This window comes from Schistocerca piceifrons, chromosome 11 (genome assembly GCF_021461385.2).
Source record: "Schistocerca piceifrons isolate TAMUIC-IGC-003096 chromosome 11, iqSchPice1.1, whole genome shotgun sequence".
NCBI lineage: Eukaryota > Metazoa > Arthropoda > Insecta > Orthoptera > Acrididae > Schistocerca > Schistocerca piceifrons.
Window position 1 is genome coordinate 156,567,464 of NC_060148.1, and position 27,630 is coordinate 156,595,093.

Here is a 27,630-nt window from a genome sequence, read left to right on the forward strand (position 1 = left end):
ATTGTAAGAGCAGATATATCCGGCGACTACACTGAGGTAAGAATTTTTCCTCTTTTATTCAGAATGAACTTTCAGGGCCATGACGCAGCACTGCTGTCGTCCAAAATTTACCATGTTAAATTGACAGTGAATTATTGAAAAGTCTTAAGTGAGTGACAATTTAATTGAGAGGTTAGTTACATTGTTTTATTACCTAGTTACTGATTTTTTTTTTTTTTTTTGGGAAGTTACACTGAATGTGATCGACATAATTATAATTTTTACTGTTGAGAGGTTTAGGAATTTCTGTTTTCAGCTTACACTAAACGTGAATAATATTTATGTTAATATTTTCTGTTTTGAGGTTACGCTAAATGTGAATGAATTTTGAGCTTAGATTAAATCAGAAAGAATTTTGTGGGGAGGTTAAATGAGAATATTATTCACACTATTTATTAAATTTTCTGTTGGGAGGTTACAAACTACTTAAACCTAACTAACCTGAGGACATCACACACATCCATGCCCGAGGCAGGATTCGAACCTGCGACCGTAGCGGTCGCGCGGCTCCAGACTGTAGTGCCTAGAACCGCTTGGCCACCCCGGCCGGCCCCACGAATAATTTATTATAATAGAGAACATCTGCATTTCTAAAGTCGGTACCACTTATTACAGTGAGTAAGGCAAAGTTGTTCATTGCGCGAACTGTTTTGCAAACTGCCGGCTTTTACTTGCCATATGTTCAGTACAAAGTGTTCTCCTGGTTTTCTGGCCGACTTCGTCTCTCACGGCATTAGCCGTGTTTCGACGTCTGAGCTAGAATAATTGCTTCTAGTTCCGTTCTCTCCTGACTGCAGTCCGATGATTGTTACTGCAGTCCAGAAACAACTGGCCGAGCGATCGCCGCTTCGATCGCGCCGACTGTATGGCCTGCGCAGACTTTTTTCTGTTCTTATTTAATCGAAGTTTTGTGTTGTTCGCACACTGGAACACCATCTACGCTTTTCACTCTAGTTAAGGCCGCGTAAGCAAGGACTTTTCCGAATGTAAATCTGACCAAACAGCGATCTTGATACCTGAAGTCCGGAGTTTTTCTTAATCACGCCTTTTGCGTTCTTATGCAGATATTTACACAGCAGTTTTCATCCCACAACAAATATTTGTTTATATCTAACCGAGAAGTGAAATACAAATTTTCATAAATTTAGCTTTAAAACTTTAATGCAACAAAATATTTTCTTAATAATTTTCATCCTGTAAGGACTGAATTTCCAGAAACACTTAACATGTATTTTCTTATTTTCTGACAGAAGCCAAATTACAGTTTTCGCAGTTCTAGCTTCAAAACTGCCTTAATGGTGACTTTTTAAAGAATCCGTCATCCCCGTTTCACCCCCTTCATATTGCGGACAATCCCTTCTTAAACGACTGCTACAGTATAAGATCCAATCCACACCTTTTCCAAATTTCAATTTTGGATCCTTGTATCCTTCGCAGTTTGGGCTGGGTGATGAGCCGTCGGCCGTACTTAAGTAATTTGCAATCGAAAATACCACCTTCATTTATTCCAAATTTCACTAACTGTTTTTTAATGTTACCTTTCGTTCGATCGTTACCGAGCAAACGTTGTCGCGCAATAGCAACTGTCTCTGTACATACCCGGATTTTCATTCTTCTTCGGAACAGAGGCATTTCCCAAAGAAGGAACATTAGGCGTACATGACATTTAAAAAATCCTATGTAACGTGAAGAGTAGGTCCGTTATAACTTGCACAGTCGGGAAATATGTTGAACTGTTCGCTAAATTTTAGCAAAAGCTGCACCACAATATATATTTAGTCGTTCTGCGTATATTTTTGGTGACATGCGACAGTTCTACGACCAGTTAAGAACCGTCCACGAAACATGTATGACATCTGGAGTAGATAAGATATCTTTCAAGCATTTTTTGCCAAGAACACTCAGGAAGTGACAGATTAATGACCTCGAAAACGTCGCTGCAGTGCTGTGTTGTGGTGTTCCAGTAGTCTCTGACGGCGTGAATCGCGTCAGCCCAGAAGGAGTGGCAGAGCAGCCGGCTGTGCCGCAGCGCCGGTCAGCTGGGCCGTCGTGGGGGGCAGAGCGTGCGCTGCGCCCTCCCCCCTCCCCCCGACTCGTACCCCTTACGGACTGCATTTATTTCAGTCAGAGACGACATGAACAGAATTTTTTATGGACATGGAAGCACTTAGCAACCTTCAATTTGCGAAGAAAATTCGACGTTGGCTACAAAGCTTTTATTTTTATTTCATTATTAGTTACTATGCAGGAAAGGTTCCAGACCAGAAACGCATGTCGAGTGGGACGCTGCACCGGTAATAGCAGCAGAATAATGTGTTTTGTTGTTACGTATCAACGTTAGTTGATGCACTGTTTTCTGCAACATCCGCCCCTCCTCCAAACACACACACACACACACACACACACACACACACACACACACACACACAAAGTGCGACATCGTTAAAGCGGTAATGGACGGAAGAGTTTCGAAAGCATGACTACGTCTAGCAGAGAAGAGGCGAGGTGAACCACGCATCACGCGACAGGTCGTCTCATACAGCGACTCGCATTCACGGTCTGTGCAGCACTGTCTGCAGTCTGTGGTTAGCGTCCCAGGTTCGATTCCCGGCCGAATAGGTAGTTTCCTTCTCTCGGTTTCTGGCTGTTTGTGTCGCCCCCATAACTTCAGCTTGTCTTCAGCGCCCACGTTGCGTGAAACAGGACGGCTTTCTCCTACGGGCCGAGGGACGCCTAACGCTATATCCTGGCCAATAATGCCACGCCATCACTTCAGTTCATTTTTAGGATTCCGCAGCTCTGTCTGTGAAAACAGGCCTTGTAGGGCCACTCCGTCTGGAGTGTGTGTGTGTGTGTGTGTGTGTGTGTGTGTGTGTGTGTGTGTGTGTGTGTGTGTGTGTGTGTGTGTGTGTGTGTGCGCGCGCCCGACTGTTAAGGCTAGGCGCAAATGGAGACGCGTACACCGTACTTCGCACGCGCCGACGCTCTGCGCTGACAATACTGAAGCACGCACACTCTGAATCCCTCTCAATCGATTTTACCGAAACTATTCCATAAAAATATTTGATTTTCGCCCTACACGTAGCGTTACATGTCAGCTTCGTGGCGAGGTGCTCATAATCCTGCTAATGGTCGTAGTTATTGTGATATACACATTTTATTAAGACACTACAGAAAATTCGAAAAGTTTCAATGAAAAATTGAGGTCACTATGATTTTGCGTTTTGTGCATATTGCACCATATGTTGCTGCGTATGAAATTTAGGTAACATTGAATTTTTCTTTAGACTTGGGAGGAGTTCTCTATCTGACTTCCATCTCGAGAAAATGGATTCTATGTAGCGGGTTTACTCATGACCTCACGCCCACGAGAATGAAATATTCACAACATCCCTCACATCTGAAACTGCACGAGACATCGAAACGAGATTCTGGCGAATGATGGCACACGAGGAGGCGGGTACTTTGCCAGTTCGTAAACACACTCAACTGTCTTTTCTACGGCGATATATCAGAAGATTTACTTTCTATTTTATTTTTTTCGCTCCAGTGACCAATTTTTTATGAGTTATCGAGAGCTAGTGAAACAATACTTTCCAATTACGAAAATAAATATGAAATTTCTTCTCTTATGTCACCACAAACCGAACAATGAGATTTTTCGTAAACTATTGAGATCTCTGGTCGCCAATTACCTGTTTAATCAGCCACTCCGTTTCAGAATTCTGTCACAATAGCTGCTGCAAAAATGAGTTTGTGCAAATTATATTGTGTTATGCCAAAAGAAGTACAGTTGAACCTGTCAACAAGAGAAATGTGGCCGTTACTCACAAATAGTGATGCTTCTTTGAATGAGAAAAGGTTGGCAATTCACACAAAAATCACCAATTCTGTTGGAATTTTGGTTGAATCCCATAAGCCATCGTATTTTTAACACTAAACGACTGGAATGAAGACTTACCAAAGTGTTTAATTCCTTTTCTTCCTCTGAGCAGTATTGATGTACTGACTAGCGTTCCGTTCAGGCGGAATGACACGCAAATGCCAGATGCTGGTTACTCATCTACAGCTTGCCAAACCGGCAATGTGTAATCGGCGAATAAAATAGTTGTCATAGTATGAAATATACTAAAAATAGTATAAAAATAGCATAAAATTAATACTTAGCACAACGTAATGGTCAGTGTATTGTCAGCAGCTCAGAATAATGTGCGCGACAGGAATGGGGAAGTTAGCCAAGTGTGGTTTGTGAAAGGAAGGGTTCCCGTCGTTCGAAGAACAGTGTAATGAAAGAAGATCTGCCTTGTCAGCAATACATTTCAACACATTAAATACATAAAATCACCATACTGTTTTGAGATACTCATACATTCGGAATAACACCGACCAGTACTTCATTTGTGCAGTCTGCTGGATAACGCTGATGGTGTGTCTGCAACCACTGAAATACTTTTTCTCGTCACGACGAGACGATTAAAACATCGTTATTCGTGAAAGCTTCTAGACTGCTTCTAGCTTGCGTTGGAAATGTGACGACCACATGTATGTAGTATAATGTGTCTTATGCTCCATATCCAAATAACGAAAGTGAAACTGTACTTCGTATTTTGGACGCTTTTTGCCAGGAGCAGAAAGGAGTCATACCTGTGGAAATTAAGCCCTTTCGACTTTTTGTAACAGATCGTAGGGACACAGTCATAAAAGGCAGCAAGTAGATAACATTATTTTAGTTTCACGCCTTGCTTCTAATCAGTATTCCTCACTTCCTTATTCAGTGCCCTCACGACGAATCATCTGTCCCTTCTCACGTCCTCAAAACATTGTGGAGGCAGAAGATATAGTCCCAGTGGCGAATGGCTCATCAGTTACTGAAATGTTTATTGTTCTTGAAAAAAGGATAAAGAAAACAAAAGAACTGCACAGATATATGTGTAACTGGAAACTATTATGTACTAACGAAAAGAGATGGAGCGCTTAGATGGCAAAAAAAAAAAACGAAACCCTAGTCACTGACAAATTTTCGTATACAGTAGGGCCGTATTTTTCGTATGGGCAATACTCCCGCTGCCCATATGCGCCATGCCGGAGTGCGCGTACGGCAGGACCGCCTTCCCACTCCCCGCCTCCACCCTCCCTCAGTGCTCACGTGACGCGCGGCGCGAGAAACTGTGCCGCAACCACAACGCCGCGCGACCTGGCGCAGGCGCGCGTCGCGTCCCAGTCGCGTCGCGTCGCAATTTGCGCGGTGGTCCCATTTGAACCTGTGACGTTACAAGAAAGTGCGCTGCATGGCGTCGCACGCGCTAAACGCGTCTCAATTTGCGCCTAGCGTTCAGACGGCCTCTCCTCAAGAATGGGAAGGCAGCAGAGACTTATGGGAGTGCCGTGAACCCAGTTTCTCTCAAACGCGCTTACAGAAGCGTGGAACAGGAAAGTGGAGGCTACACACCAATCGACAAATCACTTTTACTTTATCTATACCGCAACGAAAAATCGTACAATTTGTGTTTTCAAACTATACCAACATATAAACAATTATATCATTTACAAAAGCTGAAGGTAACGTTCGTCCAGTCGAAACATTTTGTAGTCCCAGTGTTTTCCATCTGTGTGAAGCCACGTTTTCAAACGATATGATGTATACGAAATGCCGCGTTATGAATGTAACGGTATGCTCTTATCTCCATAATTGCAGTTCGTTATATTGCTCTTTTCCAATACATGTCTCATGTAACAATCCAATCTAAAGATGAACTACTACAAAATTAATATTTTGATGGAGCACGTAGGAAAAATGACGTACCACCTACATCTTCACACCTCACATCACTTCACGGTATGTGGAGGAGGGTACTTTGTGCACTGAGGCCATTCTACGCTGCGCCGTCACCTCAGCGTCGCTGCTGCCAACTTACTTCCCTCCCTCCCTCGCAATACCGCTACGAACTGTCGGCTCCGACCAGCGCGGCCGCGTGACGTCACCAGCTGACCCTGAGCTGGCGACACGCAGTTGCCTGCACTGCGCGGACGCCCGCTTCCCGCCCACAAACCACTCTCTCGCAATGACAACGCGTCTCCTCGCAGCTTTAAGGCTTGCAGCGAGATGACCACCGACGGCAAAAATCGAGAAATTGCAGCCAATAAAGAGGCCTTACCGACGACCTGTCTACCCACGCGCCATTCCCGAGCGCAACAGGAGTAAACGGATAATATGAAGAGAAATCTGGTCGATAACAGTATTAGGTGCTACTAATGCCCTCTGCGGTACTATCTGAAACGGACAGATCCCAACTCCGTCGGTAATTATAGTACCACAGACTCACGTTTATCCGAAATCCGCTTTATCAGAACACTTTTTTCCGAATTTCGCGGCTCACATTGGCGCTGTCTGACGCATCGCGCAGCTACGCTTTTGGCTACCTAGACTCACACTTGACAGGTTTCAAAGTGAAACTTCCTGGCAGATTAAAACCGTGTGCCGGACCGAGACTCAAACTCGGGACCTTTGCCTTTCGCGGGCAATTGCTCTACCAACTGAGCTACCCAAGCACGACTCACGCCCCGTCCTCACAGCTTTACTTCTGCCAGTATCTCGTCTCCCACCTTCCAAAGCTGTGAGGACGGGGCGTGACTCGTGCTTGGGTAGCTCAGTTGATAGAGCACTTACCCGCGAAAGGCAAAGGTCCCGAGTTCGAGTCTCGGTCCGGCACACAGTTTTAATATGCCAGGAAGTTTCGTATCTGCGCACACTCCACTGCAGAGTGAAAATCTCATTCCAGGTTTCAACTTGTCTGCGCCTGCAGCCACGCATTCGCTGGTGTTTTTCGGCAGTCTACTGGTAGTCAGTGCACTGGCGCGCGTCAAAATCCCGAGTGTCGCCAATCCGTGTGTGTGTGCTGGTTGAAGTTTTAGCGTGTTTCTTGTTCGTATTGCGTGGCTTCGTGCCACTGCCATCTATTGGAACTCCTTGGAAGTGCTGTACGCACAGTACTGCCCTGTTAGGCGCGGAGTACCCCTGTCGAAACCGACAGTGAACGTGCGGCGCCAAACACTTTGCGCCTGTTGGTAGGTATATCAGACTAAGCCGAGCGTTTAACAATTTAACGGTGAACTTACAACGCACTGATGTGTTGCCGCGTGGGCCTAGGTAAGAGACGGGATAGGTGTATCGAACGTTTTCATGCGATGGCTGCCACAGCAAGGTTTCACAAGTCAAAAGCTTCGTCTAGTGGGTCTCCAGTGTCAAGCCGTGCGTCGGTTGCTTGAGTTTCAACGTTTCGTACTCGCACTGCATGGTTTAAAATGTCCGGAGATCAAAGGGGCCAAAAAACAAAGTCATCAGTCGAGTGTAGGTAAAAAAAAAGCAAAGAAAAAGAAAAGAAAACGCTGTACGTGAGTACGGTCGCGAAACGAGAACAGAATGTGATCTCATTTGAACAAAAGCTTCGCGCTTTGCAGAGAACTGATGCTGGTGAGCCACCCGCGAAAGTTGCTGCGGATTTGAACGTCGGTTACTGACTGGAAGACAAATCGACCTGAAAATGAAATTTTTTTTTACATCCAAGCGTCAGACAGCGCAGTGAAATCCCGAGAAACAATGAGAAAAGGCGCACATCCTCAGGAGAGGCCTTATGTTTGTGGCACGAGCAGATAAGAGCCAAAGGTGTGACCGTGTTTCAGGTCCTCTACTTCGCCCAGAAGCGATGACTTTTTAGGAGCTGATTGAAGGAAAGGAACAAGAATTCCTCGAAGTGATGGCTGGCTGGATCGGTTCGAGAAGCGGCATGGTATTCGTGAAATTGCCATCAGCGGCGAATCATTATCCGGGGATAAAGCAGCTATTGCTGATTTTAAGAAGAAATTGCACACAATCATCGACAAAGGAGGTTATAGTAACGATCAACTTTACACCTGTGATGAAACTCGCTTAATTACAAAATGCTGCCAACAAAAACCCTTGCCACTAAACATGGAAAAACGGAATCCTGATAAAAAAGCAAAGAAAGAGTTGCCTGCAGTAATGTCACTGGCAACCATAAATTGAGCCTTATATTAATGGGCAAATCTAAAAAACGTGAAGAGCATTTAGACGGAAACCAGCTGATAAGCTTTAGCCGTTGTGGTACACGAACCAATCATGGATGAACGGTGCCACCTTCAAAGAGTGATTCCCAGCAGAGTTTGTTCGAGCTGAAGAAAAATACATGGAGGAAAATGGACTTCCTCGAAAAGCGCTACTTCTTGTGCGCAACGCTCCTCACCCTGATGATCTACCAGGTGGGGATATCAGAGTTGTGTTCCTCACATCAAACGTCACGTCTCTATGTCAACCGATGGACCAAGGTGTTTATGAGGCGATGAAACAACATTACAGATGCAAGCTGCTGGAATACTTAATCGGTGCGATTGATGCTGAAGAATATTTTGTGCAATCTTCATAAAAAATCGATGTTTAATTCGTCGGATTGCTGAAGCTTGGATCTAATTCTCCAATTTCTCTCGTTAGGTTTTGGAAAACACTCTTAGATCATAAGGCTACTCATCAGTGGTGGGAAGGAGGTGGCAACACCAAAACTCAAGCTGACGTGCCACAAACAGATGAAAATGACGTAATTTTTGTGAATTTACTGGAGAACCTACAGGGTTGTGAAGATGCGAACTTCCAACGCGTTGAAGAGTGGATGGAAAACGACTTTTTTAATTGGACTGAGGAAGAAATCGCCCAAATTGCGACCAATCCGAAAGCGTCAGAAGAATATGTATCTGATGACTAAGCAGAGATAAAGATTCCTCACACAGTCGCTTTCGAAGTGATCCAAACCGCCCTGGAGTACGTCAGCCAACAACAGGAGGCGACTTGTCCTGAAATCGTCTGTTTCCAACGTTGGAGATATATTCCTGCAACAAAAGTTTCTCAAAGCAAAAAACAAAAAACCATTAGACTTTTTACCAAAAAATAAATTCTAATTGAGCATCGTAGAGCTTTGAAACGTCCCCTTAGAAAAATTGTAAATGACTGCTTAAACTGACAATATTTTTAGTGCAACGCTATCTGACATTCAAAAATCCCTACAAAAGAATGGCCCTGACTAACAATAACCTATACCTTTCATGAATCATTTACCTCACAAAAATCTTCGTTACTCAAACTACTGCAATACAGCGAGCGCCAATACTGCCAGCTAAATAAAAGATTCTAACTACTGAAGGCACTACCTACTGATAGGCATAGTTAGCAAATGAAAGATTTTGATAGAGAACGAACAATGTATTTACGTTAATAGTGTTCAGAAGTCATCCGTTCATGTCATCCAGTCTTACAAATTTACTCTCTCTCTAATGGACACACGTCCAGATAATCCGCTCTCAAAACTCCATCTCACTCCCCATATCCACCACTGCTGGCGGCACACCTCCAACTGCTCAAGGCTACGCGCTGTTCACATACAACTGCCCAACACTACAATAGCGAATATTACAACAATGCCAACCAGCCACAGACTGCACACAGCACAGCCAGTGATTTTCATACAGAGCGCCACGTGGCGTTACCGACATAAAAACCCCCAACAGCCTACTTACAACTTCAACGTCCATAAGATCCTCTAGACTCATTTTTCGTTTCTCTGAGTAATCTCTAGACTTGTTTCATAATTTTGTAAAGTAGATTATTTTTTATTCAAAACAGTAGGTAATAAAATTAAAACTCCAGTTTTTTTCCTGCTGCCAAACAAGGCGGGTTTTTCCTGTAAGAACGCAAAATAAACGAGCTTCGTTATTGAGCATTAAAAAACAGTTTTTAATCATACTTTGGCGGCTTTTTACTACGCCAACACAATTTCTTCAGTCAAAAATGCAGGCTTATTCACAAACGTATCAATAACATTCTACATTTCCTACATAGTTTTAGGATCATATTTCTCGGTACTGACGCAGTTAGGGGTGTTTCACGCGTGAAAACAGTGGAACTTTGGTTTTTCTGAAATTTTCGTTATCCGAACAGGTCGCCGTCTGGATCATTTGGGATAAACTGGAGTTTACTGTATTACATCGCTTGCATTCCAGGACACGGATGCACCAGAAATACGAGGGAATTTTATTCAGCCAAGACGTATTTCGAAGTATACTACCTAATTCTTTGGGAACACTTTCTGTCATAGTTTCACTTCTTACCATAAAATAACATCCGCTTCGTAAGAAAGCGTTTCTGAGGGAACCCGTAATTTCCATTCATATATTCTGCTACTTAATAGCAATCTGAATCAATTCTACCTACACGACCTGAAGAAAAGCGTAAGATGCATGTTGCTGCCTTTTGAGATAACTAGAACAATGAGAAATCTCGTTTGTTTCGAGATTAAACTGAGCACATACTAACAGTTGAGTAGTCGCCCAGAACAAGCTTGTAACGCTCATTTTTAGAAAAGCTGGCTTTTACACAGAGAAAGGCTAGCAGCACTTGGCACAAGGTAGCGATGCTGGAACTGCTGTACACAATCTGCTGTAGGCGACAGACTGACAGGTTTGCGTTGCGCAGAGCAAGGTTGTATCTGTAAGAAAGATGGCGGTCACATCAAGTACATCTCTTACAGTCAGTGCTCAAAAACCAGAGATCACTGTCTGAAACACACGAGCAGAGCCGAAAAGCGTAAACAACCTGTGAGTGACCGGCGTGATGTGAAACGGAAGGCACTCAGGGATGCTGGGAAACTATACATATCAAAGAGGGGGAAGGTAATAGTGGCAAAATCTCCACCAGATGAGGTACGTGCTACGAAGTTGCAACTCATTTTTTCATTGTAATATTATGATACCATAACCTAAAATAACTAGCCTAGTTTGTGACTAGCGAAGCTAATTTTTCTCTAGCCTTTATTGTGAATTATGACCAAGTAGTGCAAACCATATTGCAATGAAAAAGTTATGTAACGATGCGTAATACAGTAACATAACAGAGCACGTGACTTACACCTTTAGGCATTATTCTTTAATCGTTGTCGTCGACTGGATAAATAAGGTGTTAGCCTGAGTTTATGTTAGTACAGTAGGTATTTATTCAAACAGTTTCAAAACGTGATTATCGATTTTTTGCGCACCTAGCAATGTAAACAAATTACATTGGATACAAAACACACACTGGTTAAAGACTTCTGTACTTCCAATTACAATCAACAGTCGCCATTGTTAGGGCGAAACTGTATTAAACTTGAGGACATTAAAAGAAGAGGGGTTGAACATCTTTGTCGTAGACACTGCAGTTTTCTTTATTTGTTAAGACTACCGTCAGGTGACACCGGGTTTGTCAAAAGACGCTGTTTCATGTTTATAACACAACTCCTCGTAGAATACAGAAATGGCAAGAGAAAATAAAAACTTGGGAGTCGTTCTGTGTCACGAGGGGCAAACATAAAAATCGACATTACACTATACCTGATCATGGGAAGATATGCAAAATCATATACGATCAGTCAAAACAGGAAAGTCATAGTCGCCACAAATCCGGAAAGAGTTGCTTGTCCGCTGGTGTAAATTTAAAAAAGACATTGATATGTTTAGAAAACAACATCCTGAATATAAGTGCAATGAATGCACAAATAGAGCGATTTTGCACTCGTGTTGCAATCTGCGATTTCGTCTGCGTAGAGCAGATTCTTGCTAACACTGTGACAGATTTTATTTGGGTATTATGTCAGCAGAGACAGATGAAAGACAAGCTTTTGAAATTCATGGAAGATTACATCATTCCAAAGCTGAAGGGTCTTATAAAGCAATGAAGGAAGACGAAAACAATCCTATCTACATTGTACTTACCGTTGATGTACAGAAAGAATTTTTCTGTCCTGTATTGTCCCACTCCTCCGTATTCTATCAACGGCAGTATTCCTGTTGCAATGAAGCCACACCAAATGCTGGAACAAGTGACGGAACAATGTGCTTTTGGCGTGAAAGTGTGGCCAGGCGCGGATCAGCCGAAATTTCTTCGTGAATATTGAAGAACATCGCCTCAAACTATCAACCCCTTGCCCGGGTTGCGAAACAATAATTGGCATATGTTGTCACTTTGGTAATACGTAATAGCTCTGGGATATTTTACGACAGTCAATCAAAAGTTCGTGGTATCAGGTCAGAGTTTTCTACAGTGTGACCGAGACTTTGTCCTGATAGAGCGTCAAAAGAAACATACTGTGCATGTTCCTGAACACTGGGTAGAGGTTATCACTTCAGCAAGGCGATGAAACCTTTCCTCGTATGTGATATGCAGACTGAGGGCTTTTAAGATTTGAGTGATCTGGAACATTCGCTGAGAAGGTATTCGAACTTAAAATAACTTCATCACATTGTATGCTGATATCTGCAGATGATCCAGGAAGAGTACGCATGAGAATTAGCCACAATGTACTACAACCGTTGCATGCATATTCCACCTTAAAGATATCACGAGGGGTTCGCAATACATACTGTGTAAGCCCTATAGTGTGCCACTAGCTGAAATTCCTTTTCTCTAGTCTCAGCGGTTGCCAGTATAAGCAGGAAAGTTGAATGACGTAATGGATATGTATAACTATTCCAGTGGAACTGAAACAATTTTACGAAGAAGTGACGGTTGAGTAACATTTTAGTGTACAGATTTCTTTGTAAATGAACTAAGGATTATGCATACTAGAAGAAATAACTTCCATGACAATTTGCTCTGCGCTGCACATAAAATATTGCCAGATCTATAGTAATTCAGTATTCACAATATTTCATATGAAGATTTTGTTGAATACTGTGGTTAAATACAATCCTATATATATTGTTGTTTACAACCTTGTCCTTATGCGTAAGGTTAAAAACTTGTTCTTTGTGAAGATGTTATTTTTTCCGTTATTTCTTTTTTAATTTACATGTGGCCTTAACAAGTGCTTGTCAGTCAAATGACGAAGTCAGTACAACTGTTTCATTACAATTTTGGCTTTAGAAATATAAACATTTATGCAATATAATGTTTTCCTTTTTCTTGGAAAAAAATTACTTTTGTCTGTTATAACCTTGTTTTGGGAGGCTATTCAGTTACAATAGCAGTCTGTATTCTGCCGCTCTTTATACTGAATGCAAGATAGTACTACCGGCAATAGTTGCAACATTTTTTGTATGCAAAGGTTCCACACTTCAGAGAGCAGGACGTGATACGTGTAATAAACGTAAGTAAGTACGTCACTGGATGTGCGATGTTCCGTGTCTGCAGCCACGAGCGTGTTCAGGCGAGACTGGAAGTACAACACGACGCTGTCTTTAGCTTTAGAAAGGATTTAGACAGGTCGGCCACACATTACGCAACATTATACGGCCTCGGGTCGCAAACCAGACAGTGTCTACATTCTTCGACCGAAATGCTACGAATTAGATTGCATGTATTACGTAAATTCCAAGCATAACAACTAAGAAAAATAAGTGGAAGATAACTGTCATTGTCAAATAGCAAAGCGGGACTGTGACACTCTGCATAACATTTTTTATCACTTAAGAAATTACGCCTCTGCAGACGACAGACACACACACACGCTCCCGGCTGGAGGAAAGCAACTGAGCGCCGCTTCACGAGCGACTGTTCCAGGAGTGGCGGGGCAGCGGCTCTGACCTCACGTGATCCCTGATGCCCCCCCCCCCTCCCCCTCTCCCAGCCGCCAGCAAAAGAACACTGCAAGCCGTGACCTTCGCGCTTCGGCCGGCTTTTTTTTCTCTCTCTTCGAAGAAGCGGTAAACTGAAGATCGAGCGAGTCAGTCCCCACTCTGCCTACCCAGCTACGTCACAAGGCTCTACTACAGGCTGTTTCACAACGTCGTACCGGTCCTGCCGCGGCGCGCACTTTAAATCTGTGGCAACGCCGTGTACAGATACGTTCCGGCTGCGTTCATTTTTAAACAAATGTGTTAAGACTATAAGGAATACAAAAGACGATAGCTTCTTCCGAAATGCAACATTGTAGTGTAAATAATATGAACATAATGTAAGTCAGAATTCTACTACAAACATAGAACCGAATGCCTGTTCGTGTCATTGTATGTTCCTCTAATGCTATTCGTATAACGAATCCCATATAGTGCAGTCAATCTGTAGAATTTAAGGTTTGTTCCTACTTTGTGTTTCTACTAAAAGTTAGAAGTTTCCTTAGAAGGGCTGCGTTGAAACTTACCAATTCTTCGCGTTCCTTCCTTATGTATCCTATGATGGCAAGGCTGACGTTTCCATAAATTGCAGCGCTTTGATTGGGACTGGTAAAATTAGCAAACAGTTCTTTTTGTGTCGCCTCCTTACACACGCTGTTATAGCGTTAGAGACGACTGAACGCTCGTTACTCCGCAGATACCTCCTCTTCGTTTTCTGCACATTTTCTTGCAATGCACGGCGATTATCCATCACTTCCGGACACCTAAGTATATCAGTGAGTATACAGAGTTAACTGACTGACACTGGAAACTACGATCCCCGGACAGAAACAACGTATATCACCGCACGCCGATCTACACCGCTGAACAGGTAACGGGTAACTGATTTTGGGTGCCCCTGTAGGCCAGTGACAGCGTTCTTCCGGGAAGGGCCACTTCCCCCACCAAAAGCGCTGCTCGCTGTTCGGTTTACAGACAGACTATAGCACTGTGAACGCCTCCTGTGACATCCCGAATAAGCCGTTCCGTCCTCCACTTGCCTCTAACTAGTAAGTCCGCTCAGTCTCTTTCACCAGCGACAGGGAAGACCCTAGGCCAACGTTTTGACACGAATCCCTGCTTTGCAGTGCAACGCTAACGATGCTTGGCACAGCAGACCTCCACTTTTGACGAATACGGAAATTACCTACACTATGCCGTATGTGCAAATCGGATACGATCGTCCAGTCTCAAGTATTGTCCCGTTTTTAGAGGCTCAAAAATTTGTCCCGACTTTTTTTTCAAACAAGCAATTTGTCCCGATTTTCAAGGATTATTTGCAGACATTTACAAAGTGATTAAAATATTTTCTGAATATCGATTTTATAAACAATCAATTGAAACTGACATTCCGTGCGTTGGTACCCCCTGATAATGTACAGCTTAAGCACTATACTTGTTGCGTACTCCTTGTTTTCTTTGCTTTTACTTGCCATTGTTGTCAGCACTCAGTATCAGTTTCGTGAAGTGCTAGCACATCGTGGCGATGCAGAAGCGAAAATCAAAGTTTTCGGAAGAGCTTCAGAGGAAATTTCCTTGCTTCATTGCTACAGACAATGATTGTTCAGCAAAATGTAACGTATGTAACTGTGCTGTTATCCGTGTCTCATGGTGGTGCTGCAGATCTCAAGCATCATATGGAATCAGAGAAAGACAGGAAGAATCTTCAGCCTGTCGGAGTCGCCGAGCGGTTCTAGGCGCTACAGTCTGGAACCGCGCGACCGCTGCGGTCGCAGGTTCGAATCCTGCCTCGGGCATGGATGTGTGTGAAGTCCTTAGGTTAGTTAGGCTTAAGTAGTTCTAAGTTCTAGGGAACTGATGACCTCAGAAATTAAGTCCCACAGTGCTCAGAGCCCTTTGAACCATTTTTGAAGAATCTTCAATCGGCAAGTTCCTCGCAAAAAATGACGAGATATTTTGTAACTTCAAATACACAGGAACAGAAAAACGTAGCTGCAGCAGAAGGAACCCTGTCATTCCATGTTGTTAAACACCGCCAAAGCTATCGTTCTAATGACTGCAGTGCTCAACTAAACAAGAAAAATTTTCCTGATTCTAAGATTGCAGAAAATGTTTCGTGTGGAAGAACAAAGTGTGAGGCAATTATCAACAATGTTATAGCTCCGCATTCCCAGAAACAGGTAATAGCTGCTGTAAACAGTGCAAAATACTTTTCAATATCTACTGAATCTAGCAACCAGGGGCATCAGAAAATTTTTCCTGTGATAGTTCAGTATTTTTCTGTAAGTGAGGGTTGACTGCAGACGAAATTGCTTGATCTTGAAGTGCAGAACGAAAAGTCCGAAACAATTTCCAATTATCTTTCTCATGTTATACAGTCATTCAGTATCATCTCAAAGTTTTTGCATTTGGTGCAGACAATACTAACTGTAATTTTGGGGGGTTAATGAAGAAAGAGGGTAATAATGTTTTCACACATCTCAAAGAAAAATTAAAAACTAACATTGTTGGCATAGGTTGTCCAGCACATGTTGTTCATAACACACTTCAAAGTGCTTGTGATGTTTTACCTGTTGACATTGACTGCATTGTCATGACGTTGTACAACTATTTTCATATTTTTCCTATTCATGTTGCAGAACTCACTAAATTCTGTGAGTTTGTTGGTGTCACTTGCAAAAATTTACTTTCCTTTTCCAAAACAAGGTGGCTTTCATTGTTGCCAGCCATAGAAAGGATCTTGAAAATGTATGAACCTTTGAAATCTTTTTGTCACAGTCTAACTCAAAGTACTCTATAAATCCTATAAATGAATTATTTACTTATTGTACATTCACAAATGAGTGTTTTCCAATAATCCATTCTGAGCATTGAGAAACAGAATAATTCCATATGCGACGTATTAGCAGTCTTAAATAAAGCTTTGACAAGCCTAAATTCAAGGAAACATGAACATTTTGTACCACTAAGGGTAAAAAAACTTCTGAATCTAAACGAAAAGGGCATTCTAGTAAATGACAGCCTCTTATTTGATGAAATAGTTCATATACGGTCATTTGTAAAACAACAATTGGAAACAGACAGTGAACAATGGAATCAGTTGATGGCACATGAAAAATTGTGTAGGTTTTTCAGATCTTGCCAGTGTAATAAACAGTTCAGAGAATCGCTTAATATAGCGCAGTACTTCTTTTCACTCCCTGCCCACAATGCAAATGTTGGAAGAGTTTTCAGCTATCAGCACAGTGGACAGATGAGAGGAATAGATTTACGGTGAGGAGCGTTAAGTGTATTTTACTGACCTGTTTAAACTTCAGTAAATACAGTTGCACTGACTTCTATTCATACCTATTAGGCAAACCTGAGTTGCTGAAAGAAATTTCATCTTCGAAGAAATATGATTGCAGTGTGGAATCCACAAAACCATAAATTCCTTGTGTTCACTAAGAACGCTTTGTAGCGATTGTTACTGTATGTCTTTCTACACTCTGTGTTATAAATGTTACATTTCTTAGTAAGTAAATTTCTGAAAACTACACACATACACATACACACACACACACACACACACACACACACACACACACACACACACACACACAAATATCAGTGAAGGCTATATTTGCAGAGGAAGAAGAAATGGTAGCATTAAAAGTGATATTTAACGAGAAATAAAAATTGTCCCACTTTTTGGCCAAGAAAATGTATGAAAGTCCCACTGTTGCCCGAAGGAAAATGGTCACCCTAGCGTCAAGCAAATCTTACGCTCAGAACGTATCCCTAAAGACTATTTTCGCTTATAGCACTACAAGTACCTTTAACTCGAAATGGTCGCCGCTTGAAGTTTCCATAGTTTTATTTTGATTTCAGTACTACAGAGAAGCTGATAGGTTGTAAGTACACAACATAATTAATTCGTATCAGCTGGCCATTCAGAACATTTTACCGATTCAGTTTCTGTTGGCTGAATTGTATCCATCCAGGAACTTACAGTACATTTTACCGTCTATTCCCTTGTGTTGCGCCGAGTACAACGGCCGGAATTGTTATTTTGTGGCAGCAGTTATCTGCAGTAAACGTCGTTTCTGCGCCAATCATTTTTAACAGTTCCCAGTAAGCGGCTGTTATCTGTGCTGTGATCCGTTGACGCAGAAGAAGCTGACCAGTCCCGTATTCAGTTTTATACTACCAGAGCACTGGTGTCACATTTAGTGGCTTTGTACTGAACATAAGTGCAAGGGGAAAAAATCCCTCGAAAACTCTTAGTTATAAGTACGAAATCTTACAATATAACAGCGCAAAATATCGCTATATGACAACGCCATGCCCGCAAACTGCGCTTACTATAAGGTCAAATACTTAGTTTAATTTCTGCTGCTTCAAACCAACTACAGTAAAAAGTCAACCGAACTACAGTAAGAAGCAAACCGAACTACGGTAAAAAACTAACTACAGTAAGAAACTAACTACAGTAAGGTCAGCACTGTGGATCACCACACAAAACTGTCAAGAGTTGACGCCCTAGTAGTTTTCTTCAGTCCTGTCGAAAATATTTCGTTGGAGAAAAGCCGCGTTAGTAAAGTTTCGCATGGACGCAGTAAAACTGCGCCATTCATCATGTGAAGACTGGGTATTACATTTCGTACTGTGAGAATGGACACTGCTACACCTGTTATTACACTTTTTTTCAAGACCTCCTGGGTGGTGTCTCCACATGTTGGGACAGTATCTGACCGCAGTGTCGGCTCCTCTATCCTGACTGTCCTGGACCGACGTAAGGGGTCGTGGGTTCTCTCCCAGCAGTTCCTCTCCTGTTCAGAAATCCGCGCCTCGCCGCGGTGTGTGAGAATGTGGAGATGTATCTGTCACAGCCACGGCCACACAGAACGCGCCTGGATTTCTCTTCGCGTTTTTAATTATTATTCACTATCATTGTTTTAGCTTTGCCGCCACTCGTTCACAGCAGACGATAAACTGCTGAGAAGATAATAAACACAAAGACTTCAACAAAAAGATGAAAATCGGCTCCCTCAATATCGTTTCAAATAAGAATTTCTCCTAATTAATTTTGGGTCTCAAAGAAAAATATTTCGAAAGATCCGTACACGAAAGAGATTACAAAGATTAAAGTAATTCTCTTGCAGCAGCATTAAAGAGTAACCGACCACAGATACAATTTGCATGTTTTACGTCTATCTACGAGCTAATGGTCATCTGCATATTTTTTATGTGAACAAGTAAAAACAGGAAATAATTTGTACAGGCGATAGGTATAAAGAAATATTTAATACTAATTTACATACTAGGAAAAGATACAGAAATAGCTGTTTGAAACTGATAAATTAGCAGACTAAAAGTATAACTCTGACTTGGTAGTTAACTTTAATGCTAGGAGTTGGAAAAATTTACTCGACTAAAGAAAATGGTTCAAATGGCTCTAAGCACTATGGGGCTTAACATCTGAGGCCATGAGTCCCCTAGACTTTAGAGCTACCTAAATCTAACTAACCTAGGGACATCACACACGTCCTTGGCCGAGGCAGCCGCGTGGTTCCCGACTGAAGCGCCTAGAACCGCTCGGCCACAGCGGCCGAGGGCGTGAAGGTCGAGGGCGTATTCTGATTAAAGTGTAAGTTGTGCAGTGTTTGCTATCACTAGATTTGCCTAAGGATTCAGCTTGCTGATATTATGTAAGGCCAAAAGTTCTTTTAATTATTAACCAGACAGGTTGACGATACAGTATTTACAAATTCTTCGAATAACAGATAATATCTGCATACACAACCTGCCTCCATGGATACTCCTGACAATGGTTACAATCAAAGTACTCCTGTACTTCTCCAATTAATCACTGGAGAGCTTAATATTTCATTCACATAATGTACTAGGACTTCTGTACTCGTAATGTACATAATTTTCGTTACCACTCACGAATGATTCTGCTTCTCGTTTATTTTTCATTGAAGGCTTACTGAATCTCTAGTTGAGTTCACTGTTGCCTTTCATTTAGTAGTATGGTGTCCGAACACAAAGCTGCGGTGTAGCAATTGGCATGGGAAAATTTACTCGATAATTTCACATCTCCAGAGAAAAACCGATCGTGAAGATTTAATATTTTGTACAGAAAGGAATATTCTTTTAAATGGCGGTTAACGCAAGTACTGATGAGCTTTTGAAAGTCATCTGACAACGGATTTTTGAAAATCGGAAACCGGTAATGGTTTTGTGTAAATAAACTGTGCATATCAGTCTCGTGGATGACTACTGTACTTAAGTTATAATGTTTATAATTCTACTACAGCCTAGTTTCTCATGATGTTTGTTTTCTAGACTGTAGCGAGAGATAGCGGGCTTCAGTGCACTATTATTTCCACAATAGTGTGCGTCGAATCTACATCAATATTATTCAGATGGCCATTAGTAATCGATGTGTGTTGCCACTGCATTGGAAAGCACGTTTCGTTGTAACATTAGCAGTAAAAAGTTCAACTGGATTATTCATGATATTCAGAAGCCATACTGGATGTTACGAATACCTACTAGTGTCGTAAGTATGCACAACAGTATTCTTCAGATCCATTTGTTACTTTTTAGGCCACTCGGGCAATGGGTTAAGGAAAATTTGAAAGCACACGAAAAACGGGAACTTAATAGTAAGACGCAGCAAAACAGCAAACGAAACAACTGTGGACGGAGCAGCCCGGTCTGTATCCGTCTGGGACGTGTGGAGACTCCCGCAGTGGCCCGTGCTCACGTGTCAGAGGCGTGCGAGGCTGGCTGCACCGATGCCTCTCCGTGCAAAGGCTGCGTGCGTCTCGCGCACGCGGGAAGTTACACAGGTGTAAACGTACCTCTGCACTAGGGACGAACGGTGCCCTATACTGAACATGCCGATTGCTACTATATTTCAATCCATGACATCAAAACGGACATAAAACACTCTTCGAAATCTAACATGCGTAAAATACGTGCCGCAGCAAGACTTGTTGTTACTAGAACATTCCATTTCTTTGGCTCCGCTAACTCACAACAATACTGTAACCTGTCAACCTAGCCTAGACCTCGGAATATGCAACAGATCACTTTTCCATTACAACCTACGTAACAAAAAATAATGTAGCAGCTATGTTTTCTCCTGTATCCGTGTGCACATACATGTCGTCACACAGCACATCATTACGCCACGCGGCAACGTCGAAGCCCGGTATGGGTACCTTCAACCTGCTCCAGTTTTGACAGACGCCTGTACTGGAAATACAGGTATTTGCAGAACCCAACGAATGTTGATACTGTACGAAAAATGAAACATACGACGGAAGTCTGAGACAACTGCAAATTTGTAACCGACTAACTAGTAAATGGTTTATGACAAAATGGACCACAAAGGCGACAGTGAAATTTTCACTAATCGCTTTTTCCTTCAACGCACACATGGCAGTACTGGTTGGCCGTAAGTAAAATGCGGCCACACACCGAGGTCCAGTGTGGTCTGTAGTTTTCGCGTGGCAACGAAACTTGGCAGATATGCTAATGCGTTAATGCGAAACCCGTTCGCACCGAAAAAAAATTAGTTCCAATTTTGGGTACCAGGTGCGAATCTGTCGCTGTGCAACATCTCGCCGAAGTCTCTGGTGCTCATACTGAACAAATTGAGCAAGTGGCAGTTAATAACAAGCTCAACATTCTGCCTTTCTCACTTGTTTGACCCTTCCTGCCCACGTTCCGTTCCCAATCCATTACATATGGAAAAATTTCTGTACGTCTTTCTTCCGTTCATAGCACTACTTGGTCGCAACATTGGAAACAATTTCTTTCCAGTGTAAATCGGTTTCACATAGGCGCACTAGTACACCGTGTTTCGCTGCCATACATAAGGTGCAGTCCACACTGGACCTCTGCGAGTATCTGAACGTCACACTGTGATCACCCCGTGGCACAGTAGCGTTACTTCCCACGCAGGGTGCTGTCAGCCACCTGTCATGGCGATACCCCGCCACCGCCTCCACCTGAGTCACCTTTACTGCCAGCCCAAGTACTATGGGAGACACCACACAAAACACCGAAAGAATTAAAAGCACCCAGAAACAATGTACACATTCCTAAGCCACACTAGTGGTCTTACTCCCTTATTATGAGCAATCGATGTGTGTCAAACCGCGGATTCCACACATTCGCGGTTAAACTTTTTTATGAAACTTTTGCCTGGAGTTACTGTTCATGCGTCAACGTCACATTTCCCGACAATTCTGCACAACTGATCAGGCTACACACGAGACCTTTTTGGAGAGGGCTTTAATACGGAGCATCAATTGCATTGCATATTTCGCGATAGGTGAGTATGAATACTTCAACCACTGCACACGGTTCAATGTCACAGAAGTGGAAAACATTTAGAGCTCCGATTTCTGGTTATTTATTATTAGTAAAATTCGTGCAACTTATCAAATCATCCTGTCCCTCTCGTGTCAAGACAGTCAGTTTTCCGTGACGTCACGCGTCCTGTGTTGCGACTGGATGAGGGGAGAGAACTTGGGCAGTCGCTGTGTTGATCTACCCATCTGCGAAGTTGAAATTGAAAATTTTATAGTTTTGAACTCAAATTTGCGTTTTATGACGATGTGCAGTGTAACTGATACACATTTTCAGTACCTTGTCATGCTAAAGTGTCGGTAAATGTGACGTCAGTGACTTACCATCAATTACGGATAAGGCTTCTGTAACAGTATGTGGCTAAACGAAGTATTTACTATAGGTTTCAGTCAAATATAATCAGCAAATGCCTCCACAAATGTAATTCTAGCTTGATTCAGTCCTCTCTCGGAAACTAATAACAAATCTACCTCGATTCTCCCAATTATTGCATTGGAAATGGCACAAATTGAATCTAAATTCTGCCGTCGTTATATACTGCACATAAAAATTCACGCTGCACTTTAATTGTGTCATTTGAACGTCAGATAAAGAAGTTGATAAATGACGGTGTTATAAACACTAGCGTGTGATCGCTTCCCTTTCATCGGCAAATCTCAAAACACGAGACGTGACGTCACAGAACATGAAATAAAACCTTTCGTATTCGCTTTATTATCGAACGACAATCATTTCAATAACTTCCAAAGAATTCGCCAACTACTAAGCAAATCTTCGCCTCAGTCTAACCAGGATATTGGGGAAAGCGCACGTGCATCACAACGGTAATTCCATAAAATTGTAAAATACTGAAATGAATGCGAGACCTGCGTTTCATCGCCAGAAGTATGTCGGCATGACGCCACGAGTTCTGATTCGCGAGTTGACTGCAGGTTTCGGAACGCCCACGCACAAAACAGCTTCCGACGACTGGTTACTTCGCAGATGAGTTAACGTGTGTAATATCTGACGTTGAGCATGTAAGCGAGAAGTTAAGGAACGGCTTGGAATTATTCTTAACGTGTGTTCTAAGTCGCCAAGTGCTCTCATTCTGAAACACAGACTTCAATAGTCTCACCAGTTTGCACTCATTTTTAAACAAAAGAAAGTTTTTCTCGCGGCTAAATGTTTGAGACGTAATATCTCCTGGCGCATGTGTGTCGTACGATCATATAATTTTGCAAATACTTTCTATGACGTGTGGGGATACCGTCTGCAAACTATGTTGCGAATACAGTTTGTATTAATACATTATAACGTTATGTCTGATGCCTAAGCTGACTGCATGAAAATGTGCTAATTCACGTGTGTGTGTGTGTGTGTGTGTGTGTGTGTGTGTGTGTGGCGGGGGAAGATCAGCGAAAATTTTCTCAAGTATTTGAAATGTTCTCTGGAGATTGTTGCGAGCCGCTGACTGCCCTTGTTGTGAAATACTGGCAGAATGACGTCAGCGTATTTCAGCGCAATGCGTTACGTTACCTCGTGACAAGCCGAGTTTCCAACTGTGATACTTTTCTTACTGTGTGAAGCCCTTCGAGTCAGATTAAACCTCTGAATGAGTACATTACGACAACATTTTAGAAGTTTAATGTCGGCCAAAGTAGGCCATGCAAGCCGCTAGTTGGGCAAACTGCAATCGCCCTCGGCTTGCGGGCTGGCGGTCCAGCATTACAGACAACCACGGCTGCTGGAATCAGTGCTGGAAGACGCCGCGTCGGACTAAAACTCACTCAGTCCCAAGTGCTGACTTTGATGGTTTTCCCATACTTGCGTCATTTCGTTGCAGTGACGTAATTAGGAACGCGTGTCTTTCGGGGTACGAGAATTCTCTTGGAATCGACACTGGCACATCGAAACACTACCCGACTGAACGTGGCGCTATCGTCCGTTCGTTCCACGTTAATCTCGCTCAAGTTATCAGTGGTTAAACGACTGTAACAAGGCGATAAATAACGATTAATAAATTATTAAAAACTCGACACGCTAATTTATCGCACTATTCACCATCCCTTTGATCGTATCGATCCTAATTATTTGAAGTAAGACAATGTATTAGACAAGAGTAGTTCGTTGACGTTGCTCTGTCGCGAGATACGCGGCAAACCACAGTACAGCGTGCTGAACAGGATCCGCAGCTCACAAGTAATCCAGCAGAGGCCAGCTGCCCGCCTTACCTCTCTCTGGTATCCTCGCCGAGGTGCGGGACTGCTTCGCACGCTGTTACCCGACTGGCTGCTCCGTCAGAACTGCGCCGGTGTCCTGCTACAGGGGAAGTAAATGAGCGCCGCCTCGCCAGCCACTGTTCCACGAGTGGTGGGGCAGCGGGCTCTGACATCACGTGACCCCTCCCCTCCCCCCATCCCTACCGCACGCAACGAACGCTGCAAGCCCTGACCTCGCTTCGTGTAGTTATTTATTTTTTTTCCAAGAAGCAAACACGCAACGCTTCCTGGGACAGAACGCTGAAATCCGAATACATAATTCCGTCCTCCGCTTGCCTCTACGTCTGCTCAGCATTCTTCAGTAACAACACGATGGATCGAAAGCGCCTGAGGCCCTGCTTTGCACTTTAACGCAAACGATGCTTTGCACAGTCCACCTCTCTTTTTGGTCAATACAGAAATTATCTATACAGAGCCACGTGTGTAAACCGCATACGATAGCAAGCCTCCAACGAATCATAGGTTCAGAACGTATCCTTAAACACTTTAGCTGCACTTCCAGCATTACAAGTCCTTTTAACTCGAAATGGCCGCCGCTTCTATTTTCCATAGTTGTTTTGATTTCAGTCTTACAGAGAATATGATAGGTCACAAGTAAACACAGTAATTAATTAGTAGAGGTTAAATTTTTCTGTCTGCTCCCTTGTGCTGTGCCAACTAAAATGGCCGGAACGTTTATTTTGTGGCAGCAGTATCTGCAGTAAGCGTCATTTTGGCACTGGTTACTTATAAAACTTTGTTACAAGAGGGCGTTATCTGTGCTGTGATTGGCTGAGGCAGAATACACTGAGCAGTCGCCGTATAGAAGGGACAACCGATACAGGTACTCAAGGTACCCTCCGCCACACATCGTCACATGGCTTTCGGAGTATGGATGTAGATGTAGATTCGGTTTTATACTAGCGGTGCTTTGGTGCCACATTTGCTGACTTTGTATTGAAACTTAGGTCCAAGGAAAAAAAATCCACCAAACACTCCAGTTACCTGCGCGATTACTTACAACGCAACAATATCGGTATACCATAACGTAATCCCTGCAAGCTGCAGTTATCTTAGGGTCGAATATCAAGTTTAATCTCTGCCACTTCAAACTAACTACAGTAAGATTAACGCTGTTGATCACCACACGAAACTGTTGACGTCGAATCCTTTTGTTCAGTCCTGTCTGAAAAGTTTCGTTCGAGAATAACTTTATTGATAAAGTTTTGCAACAACTTATAAAAAAACTGCGCCATTCGTCTTGTAAAGACTGGCTATTTCATCTCGTACTGTGAGAACAGACACTGCCACACCTGTTTCAAGACCTCCTGGGTGGTGTCTGCAAATGTTGGGGCAGTGTTTGACCGACGAGTCGGCTGCTGATTCCTGACTACTGGACCCACGGAAGGGGTCGTGGGTTCTCTCCCAGCAGTTTCTCTCCTACTCAGAAATCCGGGCCTCGTCGTGGTGTGTGAGGATGTAGCGGTACCTGTTAGGCCGTGGCCAAACAGGACGCGCCTAGGAGGTTTCTTTGCATTTTTCATTATTATTCACTATCGTTGTTGGTTTGAGTAATTAGCTTTGTTGGTACTCAGCCTACGATAAACTGCTATAAAGATAATAAACCTCAAATGAAGATTTGATCAATAAAAAATTAAAAATCACCTCTCTCATTCTCATTTCAAGTAAACAGACTTTTCATAATTAATCTCGAGTCCCATAGAAAAAAAAATTAAAATTTGTTTGAAGACACCTACGAAAATAGAGATTACAAAGATGATACTAATTCTCTTTTAGCTGCATTAGAGAGTAACTGTTCACGGATACAATTGGCATGTTTTACGTTTATCTAGTCGCTAATGATCATTTGCATATTTTAATGATGTAACAAAGTAGAAAGAGGAAATAATTAATTTGCGCAGGCGATATGTATAAAAATATTTAGTACTAATTTTCATAATAGGAAAATACAAAGAAAAATTGCCATTTGAAATTGATAAATAAGGAGACTAAAATTACGTCTGTGACTTGGCAGTTTACTTGTTTGTTTGGAGTTAGCAAAATTTACACGACAAAAGAAAGAAGGCATGAAGGTCGAGGGCATATTTTGATAAACTGTAAGTAGAACAGTACTTGCTGTAACTAGATTTGCCTACGTATTCAGCATTTTATTTATTAGTTACAGCTGCCGAAGTATGACACAGTCTAATTTTTCACTGGAGCTTCATAGCTTTCCTGTACCATAGTAAAGAGCTTTCCTCCAGAGGACTAACGACATACGGCGACCAAACAGTGACAGGGTAACCGCTCTGCAGACCTCTTTCCCTCTGTCAGCAGAGCAACGCCCACACACGCCTGCCCTGCTGCACTCTGTGTGTCGGCAGACACGAGACGCGGGTGCAGCCCGTGTGTTTGCCCCTTCGGCTGTCACGTAGTGTTCAGAATGTCGACATGAGGCACCGATAAAGGGCATAAAGCGGTTCCGGACAGACGCCAGTGAACGTCGAATTTCGTCTGGACTTCAGCACTGCGGGCCGTGTCATTTCACGTCGGCGGCGGCGTTTCCTCTCAGACTTGTCGTTCTAATTTGTCCGTTGACCTCTCTTGAAAATGCCAGTGATGAGAATTTTTCAGTCGCTTGGTATCACTCATTGCTCCAGCGGCCTGCGGTGAAATGCAACTGGGAACAATCCCTGTAGAACATTGCAGGTACATCATCCGGTCCCGACGCCTTCTAACCGTTGTGGATTTTTAGATAAACCTATATTCCGCAACCACTTTACATCTGCCATTTCGGCGTTAGTGCGAAGACTGAAACGGGGAGCCGTATTATGATTTTCCACTGTAAGACAACTTCTGAAAATACCGTAAAATATTAATTTGTTTTCAGATAGCCACATTTTGCGAAGTATCGCGTGTACAAATACGATCGATGCTTGAACACAGTGGTGAACTCACCAAGATGGCATTTTTCACTCCACGAACGTTCAATGAGTGCCCCTCTGGTGACACGAAACACGCCCAAGCGGTGGTCAAGATCGTTCCGTAACTTATGCAGCGACATCCTGCCAGTGGTCAGCACAGGAACATTGACGGGTTCTCTGAGCTGTTCCAGTGTTCTTGGCAGTTGGGACATGTGAACACGGTCCACTGATGAACCCCCTAAGGACAAAAGTCAGAAGGCGACCTGGAGGTCCAAAGGAACAGAGCGACGTCATATTCCATCCCTACAGCCAATCCAGCGATGCAAAAGTTCGTCATTTGGGTAGCGACAGACATCGATGAACCCATAAGGGAGGGGTGTCGTGTTGAAAGATGAAATTCCTGGAAT

General features: G+C 42.9%; 1 protein-coding gene across 1 annotated transcript in view; it reads right to left on the reverse strand.

Moving 5' to 3' along the window:
- The window catches only part of LOC124719848 (ankyrin repeat domain-containing protein 65-like), a 48,456-nt gene extending 24,053 nt beyond the window's left edge, over positions 1–24,403 (reverse strand). Inside the window, exon 1 of the mRNA XM_047245033.1 lies at positions 24,273–24,403. The gene's annotated coding sequence lies outside the window, so the exon portion shown is untranslated. The remainder of the gene's footprint in view (positions 1–24,272) is intronic.
- Between the last annotated feature and the right edge of the window lie 3,227 nt (positions 24,404–27,630).